Source organism: Asparagus officinalis, chromosome 2 (assembly GCF_001876935.1).
Source record: "Asparagus officinalis chromosome 2, Aspof.V1, whole genome shotgun sequence".
Classification (NCBI taxonomy): domain Eukaryota; kingdom Viridiplantae; phylum Streptophyta; class Magnoliopsida; order Asparagales; family Asparagaceae; genus Asparagus; species Asparagus officinalis.
The window spans coordinates 83,013,361-83,020,635 of NC_033795.1; positions in this window are offsets into that span (position 1 = coordinate 83,013,361).

Genomic DNA, 7,275 nt, shown 5'->3' on the forward strand with positions numbered 1-7,275 from the left:
ATCCCCGTCTTCCTCGAGCAATCCGTCATCACCTCCTCCTCATCCTGCCACTCCCTCTCCGACCCCCTCCCTTCCCTCTCCTCCCTCTTCTCCTCCTGCCGGAATTTTCAAGGAGAAGTGTGTGAATTTAATAATTTTGAGAGGTTAGAGAGGTAGAATAAATTTTCCTGACGGAATTTCAAGAAAAATGGTCTTATTGGTAAGCATGACCTTAATAAAATAACTTGTTATCGCCGGAATTTTTAAATATATCAAACTGGCAAACATGGTCGAATAAAAATACCAATTTGATAATTTACCCATCTCCGAAGCCTTGGACAATTATCAGAAAACCACCGTAACTTTCATAATATCGGAAATTGCCCTTTAGCCTTAAAGAACTTATCACAATAAACCCTCTAAAACATGAACCGGGATCGTCCCTAGAAAAAAAACCCTGCATGATGTTCTGAAGATACTGGGGGCTATCCGGTGATCATCCAAAAGTTAAAGAGCAGTTTTTTGAAAAATTTAGACAAAGCTTAGGGGTTGTTTGTTTGCCTAAAAAAAGAGGGAAATCAAAGAAAAAGAAACCTATTTCTAAGAAAAAAAGTTTTTGGGATTGTTTGGTTGGCTAAAAAAAGAAGGAAATCAAAGAAATGGAAATGAGATGAGATGAGTTGTCACCTTATTATAGGATGATGTGAGTGATTTTTTAAGAAAACTTGTTTTGATGTTGTTTGGTTGGCGGAAAAAAAAAGGAAATGAATTATAAGAAACATATTTATTGTAATAGGTTGTTTTCTTTTGTTTGGTTATTTCTTAAAATTAAGAAAATAGATGAGATGAGTTGTCATTATATTATTGGATGATGTGACCAACACTTAGGGGCTGTTTGGTTGCCTTTTTTAGATGCTGAATCCCTGTCAAAACTGACAAAAACTATCAGTTTTGACAGGAAATCTTGCAAAAACGTCTTTTTAGAGGCATTTTTGGGTGATTTCCTGTCAAAACTGACAGTTTTTGTCAGTTTTGGCAGGGATTCAACCTCTAAAAAAGACAACCAAACAGCCCCTTAAGGAAATTGTTTTCCTAGCTTTTGGGAAGAAAACAAATAAATGAAATATTAATGAGATGGGATGAGTTGTCACAATCTTATTGGATGATGTGAGTGATTTTTAAATATGAGATGAGATGAGTTGAGTGATGTTGTGGATGAAAATAATATTTTATTAGATGTGGTGGATGAGTTGTTGGATAAATATAATATTTTATTAGATGTTGTGGGTGAGTTTTAGGGATGAAAATGTGTGAAATTGTATTTTTTGAGATTTTTTTGTTTTTATTTCTATTTTTTGGTTTTTTAGGAAATAACCAAACAGGCCCTTAAAAAAACATATTATCTCTAATACTTCGAATTTTACGAAGCAAAACGGTCTCAAGGGTTCTTTTGAAAATAACGTCTTTGTCTCTTGATGGGAGCCCAGCAAACCCCACTTTCTATGATAAAAATAATAAAGACTATGAATTTTCTTCTAATAATGACAAAAAAAAATCACTATTGCGTCTTCATTTTGAGTTCTACTACGCCTTCCTCCACGAACAAAACAAGCGAACCGCTGAATTTTCTGAAAAATCTAAATCGATTTGTAGTCATCGCAAAAATGTTAGCGGAAAATGCGATTGGTAACGGAGACGGAAATCCGTCACGGATAATTAATAGCCTGTTTGGATGGAGAACAGAGAAGGGGGAAGTGGAAGGAAAGTTTTTGTTCGTCCTTATTTGGGAATTCTATTTAGGAGGGTAGAGAAGGGGAATGAGGGGGAAATTGAACTAAAATTTTACTCCCAAATTGTGGGGTACAGAAGGAGAAGGGAAGGAAAGAAAAAAGTTTAGAAAAACTTACTTAATTATTATTGCATGGTAGCCCCTTAAGTAATATTTAATTGCCAACACACCTCCCAAATCTTAGTATTTGCTGAAATAGGTTAATATCTCTAACATTTTTAAAATACCGACTTTACCCTTATTAAATGGGGGAAAACTTACTTAATTATTGCATTAAGATAGATTCAACTAGAGTCCGCAAAGCTTAGGAAGTGCTCTCTTTTCTAATTTTTTTTTAAATAAATGAGCATTGAGAAGGCTAATACAAATCAATTTAGATTAGTAATAGTTTTTATTATTTGGGAGGTTTAAGAAAGGGTTAAACCCCCTTAACCCCATCATTAGCCCATTGCCAAACAGGGTCTAATAGCTCATGGCTGTGTTTGGATAAGAGGCTTTTTTGACTTTAGGTGTTTCCTCAATGTCTTATTTGCATTTAAATATCGAAAGTTTTATTTTGCTCAAAACACCCTAAATTTCGAAAAGCTAAAAAAAAAATGAAATCGTCCCGTAATCTTTACTTTTCTAATTTCAACAGCAACAATCTTTTTATACAAACAATGCATTTCACTTGTATGCCAAACTGAATGCAGAGGCTAAACATTATAAAACGCCCATAATTTTAGATGACTATTAAATAACCCCATAAACCCTCTCTAGTTTAGGAGGTATCCGAAAACCTCCTTTTAACTTTAAGATTTTTCCAAAACCCCCTCCTGAAAGCGTGAATCTCAATTTTCACTGGCGCAAAATATCCCTTTGCATAATTTTATCCAGCGACGTGAAAATTGTGGTTAACGCTTTTAAGGGGGCTTCATGATAAATTTTTAAAGTTGAAGGAAGTTTTCTAATACCCCGGCCATGTTTGTTTGCACAGAAGTAATTATGAAGTAGATGGAGTAAAAGAAGTAGAGACTACTTCTGCTATTTTTAAGCAAAAATGTATGTTTGGTTCTCTGAAAAACGTACTTCCAATACTTTCTTAAACGCTTATGTGGCATCTACGTGTCATTTTTACTTCCAAAATATTTTTTCAATCCTCAATACTCAAAAGTAGCTCGGAAGTAGTTGAAATGCATATTAATTAGGAAATAAATAATTTTTATTAATATTTCCTTTATTAGTTACTTCTAACAACTTTTCATTTATAAAATTACTTCCTAGTAATATTTCCAAATGTTATCCAAACAAAAAAAAGTAAATGAAGAGGAAGAAGTTCTACTTCCATTACTTCTAATTATATACGAAACAAACAAAAAAAATATTATTTCCAATACTTCTTACTTCATTATTTTAAAAGTTATTTCTATAACATACTTCTTACTTTCAATACTTCTTTTATCCAAACGGTCCCTAAATTTGAGAGGAGAGAGGTTATGATGTTTAGCTAGGGGTGTCCAAAAAGCCCGTCGGTCCGGCCCGGCCTTGGCCCGGAAACCTGGGCCAAGTCCGAGCTCCGGGCCGGGCCTGGACTGCCTCTTTGGTGCCCGGCCGAGTCCGAAATAGTGTTTTTTTATTTTTTTTATATGTATTATATATGTATAATATATGTATATATAAATATATATAATACGTATAATATATGTATATATAATATATTTTTATATATGTATATATAATATATTTCTATATATGTATAATATGTCATATGTGTGTATATATATACTCTCTCTTAGTATATAAGTATATATATGTATTGTTCGCGGGGAAAACTGTTTTCTTCTTCATTGAAATAATTATCATCTTGGGTTACAAAAGATCCGGTCTTTTTTAGATCCGGTTACAATTAAATCAAAGAAAAAAAAATTAAAAATTACAACTTTCCTTGTTTGTCGAACGAATCGCGAGATCCTGTTTTGCGGTCTCTCGCTTTTGTGGGTTCTTTGCCGACGCCGGGGTTAATCCGTGGACCACCGCGCGATCTAGATCCGGTCGGATCTACACGATTATACGGGTATTATTCCACGAAGGGAATAATAGCCGGGAGGGATTAGTCCACCAAGGGAATAATCGCTCGGATCTTGGGATCTAAGACCAAGCTTAGATCCGGAGTGTGATATCGTGTAGATCTCAGATCTGTTCTTTGCCTCCTCTCGAAATCCTGCCTTTTCTGACGTAGGTGCTCGCCGAGGATCAGATCTGTACGTGCAAGTCTTCAAGTCTTCAAAGCTCTGAGATCACTCTTCAATCCGGCAGAGTTTCGGCTCTTGAAATTCCGACCTCTGTTGACTTGATTCCGGATTTGGCAGTAAACTCAGTCGGTGTTTGAGTTCAAATCCATTTTGTTGGAAGACCCGTCGACTCCCCGAACCACTAACGTTGTTCACATGCAGTTCGTTAGCTTTGTAGCCTCTTTAGTTCGTTTCGTTGCTTGAACGTTCGTCGATTTGTCGAATCATCGCGCCGAGCTGTGTCAAGGGACCTATAAGCAGTTTTATACGCCTACAGATACCCCCTCCAAAGCTTTTCAGCCTCGTTCTTTTATAGAAGAGTCTGGAATGCTTTGGATATGATTGCCCCTACCCTTTGTCGGTGTAACGGGACCTGGAAATGACTTTTGTTCTGTATTCCTTCAATCCTTCGGGCCATTCAGTGCTTTGTAGAATGCCTGTAGGGGTTCCGGTGCTGCATTTATTGTCTGACCGTTGTTGGAATTTGAACTTTGAAGTCGATTCCTGATTTTTTCAATCTTTAACTCGTGTTGGTTGCTTCAACATGAAATTGACCATCGGTTGACGGCTTTGAATCTTTATTGTGACGCGTTGTCTGGCGTTTAACACAGTTTATACTCGTAAGTATTTTGGAGTCTACACAGTTTAAGCTCTTAAGGAGTTGGAGCGGGGAGGTCTAGTTTATACTCATACACTCCTGGGAGTTATGTTAAGTTATCCTTAAGAATATTTTTAGAAAAATATTCTCCAGAAACTTCTCAACAAAGAGGAGGGAATAGTTTAAACTCGTATACCTTATTGGAGTATTTCCGTATCCAAATGAGTTGAACCGGTCCGATAATAAGCTGAATCGGCCTAATAATGAGCCAAATAAGGCAGTAATTCGGTGCAAAAAGTCTCCCAACCCTTCCAAACATGTGGGAGAGGCAAGAATAAACTAATGATCGAACCTTCGGTCGATTTGAAGTTGTTTCGACGTTCAATTCTGCTTCAATTTGAATTCTGGTTCGGATTTGGTTCAAACTGGTCCATTCTGGCTCATTCTGGTCCATTCTGGCTCATTCTGGTCCATTCTGGCTCATTCTGGTCCATTCTGGCTCATTCTGGTCCATTCTGGCTCATTCTGGTCCATTCTGGCTCATTCTGATCTGATCTGGTCTAGCCAGGTTCAATCTGGTTCAATTTGGCTCATTCTGGCTCAGTTTGGCTCAATCTGGCTCAACCTGGTCCAATCTGGCTAGGTCTGGTTCAGTCTGGTCTGGTCTGGTTCAGCCAGATCTGGTTCAAGGCTATAAAAGAGGGTTTTTTCTTCATTTTTTTCTTTTTTCTTCTTCTCTTTCTAGGGTCGGCCCCCCCCTTGTCCTATTTTCTTGATTTCTCTTCCCTCGAGCGTCCGATCTCCTTAAAAACTTGATATTCGTCTTAGATCTAGTACTCCTTTTGATCCTTGACTGAAAAATCCTTCGAAACTTCCATTTTTGGAATTTCTCTCAGGCCCCTCGAGCGTGTGGTTCGAGCACTTTCAAGATCTAATTTTTTATTGGATCTTGGAGCTTCCCCTCAGGTATAATCTTCATAATTTTAGCATTTTTTATGCTTTATTCAATTTATGAATTTGTGGGACCACGGGTGAGGGTTCGGATTATAATTTGGCGCCTCGAGCTTATCTTTTAGGGGATAAAAATGTGACCTTTTTTCTAGATCTGACCTTTTGATTTATTTTGTAGATCATTATGTCTCGTATTGCGAGAGGTCAATCCTCCACTGTGCCGGCTGATGACGTGCTTCCTTCATATGCTGGTGAGCTACTTTTTTGGCATATTTGCAAATTTACAAATTAGTCCTCTTTTTTTTGATATTTGCAAATTGGTCCCTTTTACCCCCCGTTGTTCTCCTTGGTGAGGCAACCGGGAAAGGCCTTGGTTCTCCTTGGTGAGGATCGACGCTTTATGGAAATTTTGCAAATTAACCCTCTTTTTTCTGAAAATTTGCAAATTGGTCCTTTTAACCCCACGTTGTTCTCCTTGGTGAGGCAATCGGGAAGAGCCTTGATTCTCCTTGGTGAGGATCGACGCTTCAAAGATATGTTTTGCTTGGTCAAAACACTATCTCATAATAAATAAAGGGGGCGTTTTGTCGCTGCGTTGTGCCTTATAAGACATGGATATATTATCGATATACCCTATCTTATGAAGGCGCAACGTAGCCAAAACGTCACACCCTTTATAAGGCAATGACTCTATCTTACCCCTTCGTAAGATGAGTTCAATTTCCTTTTATAACTGGAATTAACAAACGTTTAATTGCTTGTTTTCAGTGGAGTACCCTTCTGGAGCGTTCTCATCTCACGCAGTATACGGGCGTCGTGGCGAGTATTATTCGACCTCCGACGATGTTTCCCCTATTCCAGTCACCCCTCAGTTCGTTTTGGACACATCGACTGAGGTTAGACAGGCGGGGAAGGAAGGTGGGCACCGAGCTCTTCGACAGTTGATTACCGATGCACCTCTTGTGAAGGACGCCAGTTCCGTTCAGTCTCTCAGGAAGACTGATTTTTTGTTTGGTGATTCTGTCAGGCTTCATAAGACTGGCAATGGCTTCTTCTATTTACCGAAGATTCCTCGGCACCGTTCCTTGACTGAGCTCAGGCGTCAGGCTGTGAAACGGGAGATGTCGTGGTGCTTGACAGAAGAGCATGAGAGCGTTCATTGCGACTACATTACTCGTCAGGCAGTTCCTGGTTCGAGTAGGAATCATATTGTTGGACTGCGTCCTGGAGTGTTGGGACTAGATGCACCGCCCCGTAACGAGTTTCTTGCCTCTGCTTCCACTTTGAGGAATCGCCTCGCTAATTTAGGACGCGAGATGCCTGCACCGCGCCACAGATTTTATGGTTGGGTCCATTCTTTGGACAAGTTTTGGTGGGCTCGTATGACGAAGTACGTCTTGAGCCGTTGGAGCGAGGAGTTGCACGCTTGCGGTCTTTATGCAGCCATTCGTGCCACCATGCATGGTTTACCTGTTAGTGCGAGGCATTTCTTTGCCCTATGCGAGCTTTATAATCCGGATTCGAACACCTTTCTGACTAGGCAAGGTTTAGATATCGGCTGCTTTAATTGGCTAGTGAACATCAGGCCGGGCTACTTGACTTTCCGGGTGGGGAACCAATGTTTTATAGAGCCGTATCTACCCTGCCGATTCGCTCGCCAGTTTGGTTATGACCAGCTTTATGTCGGG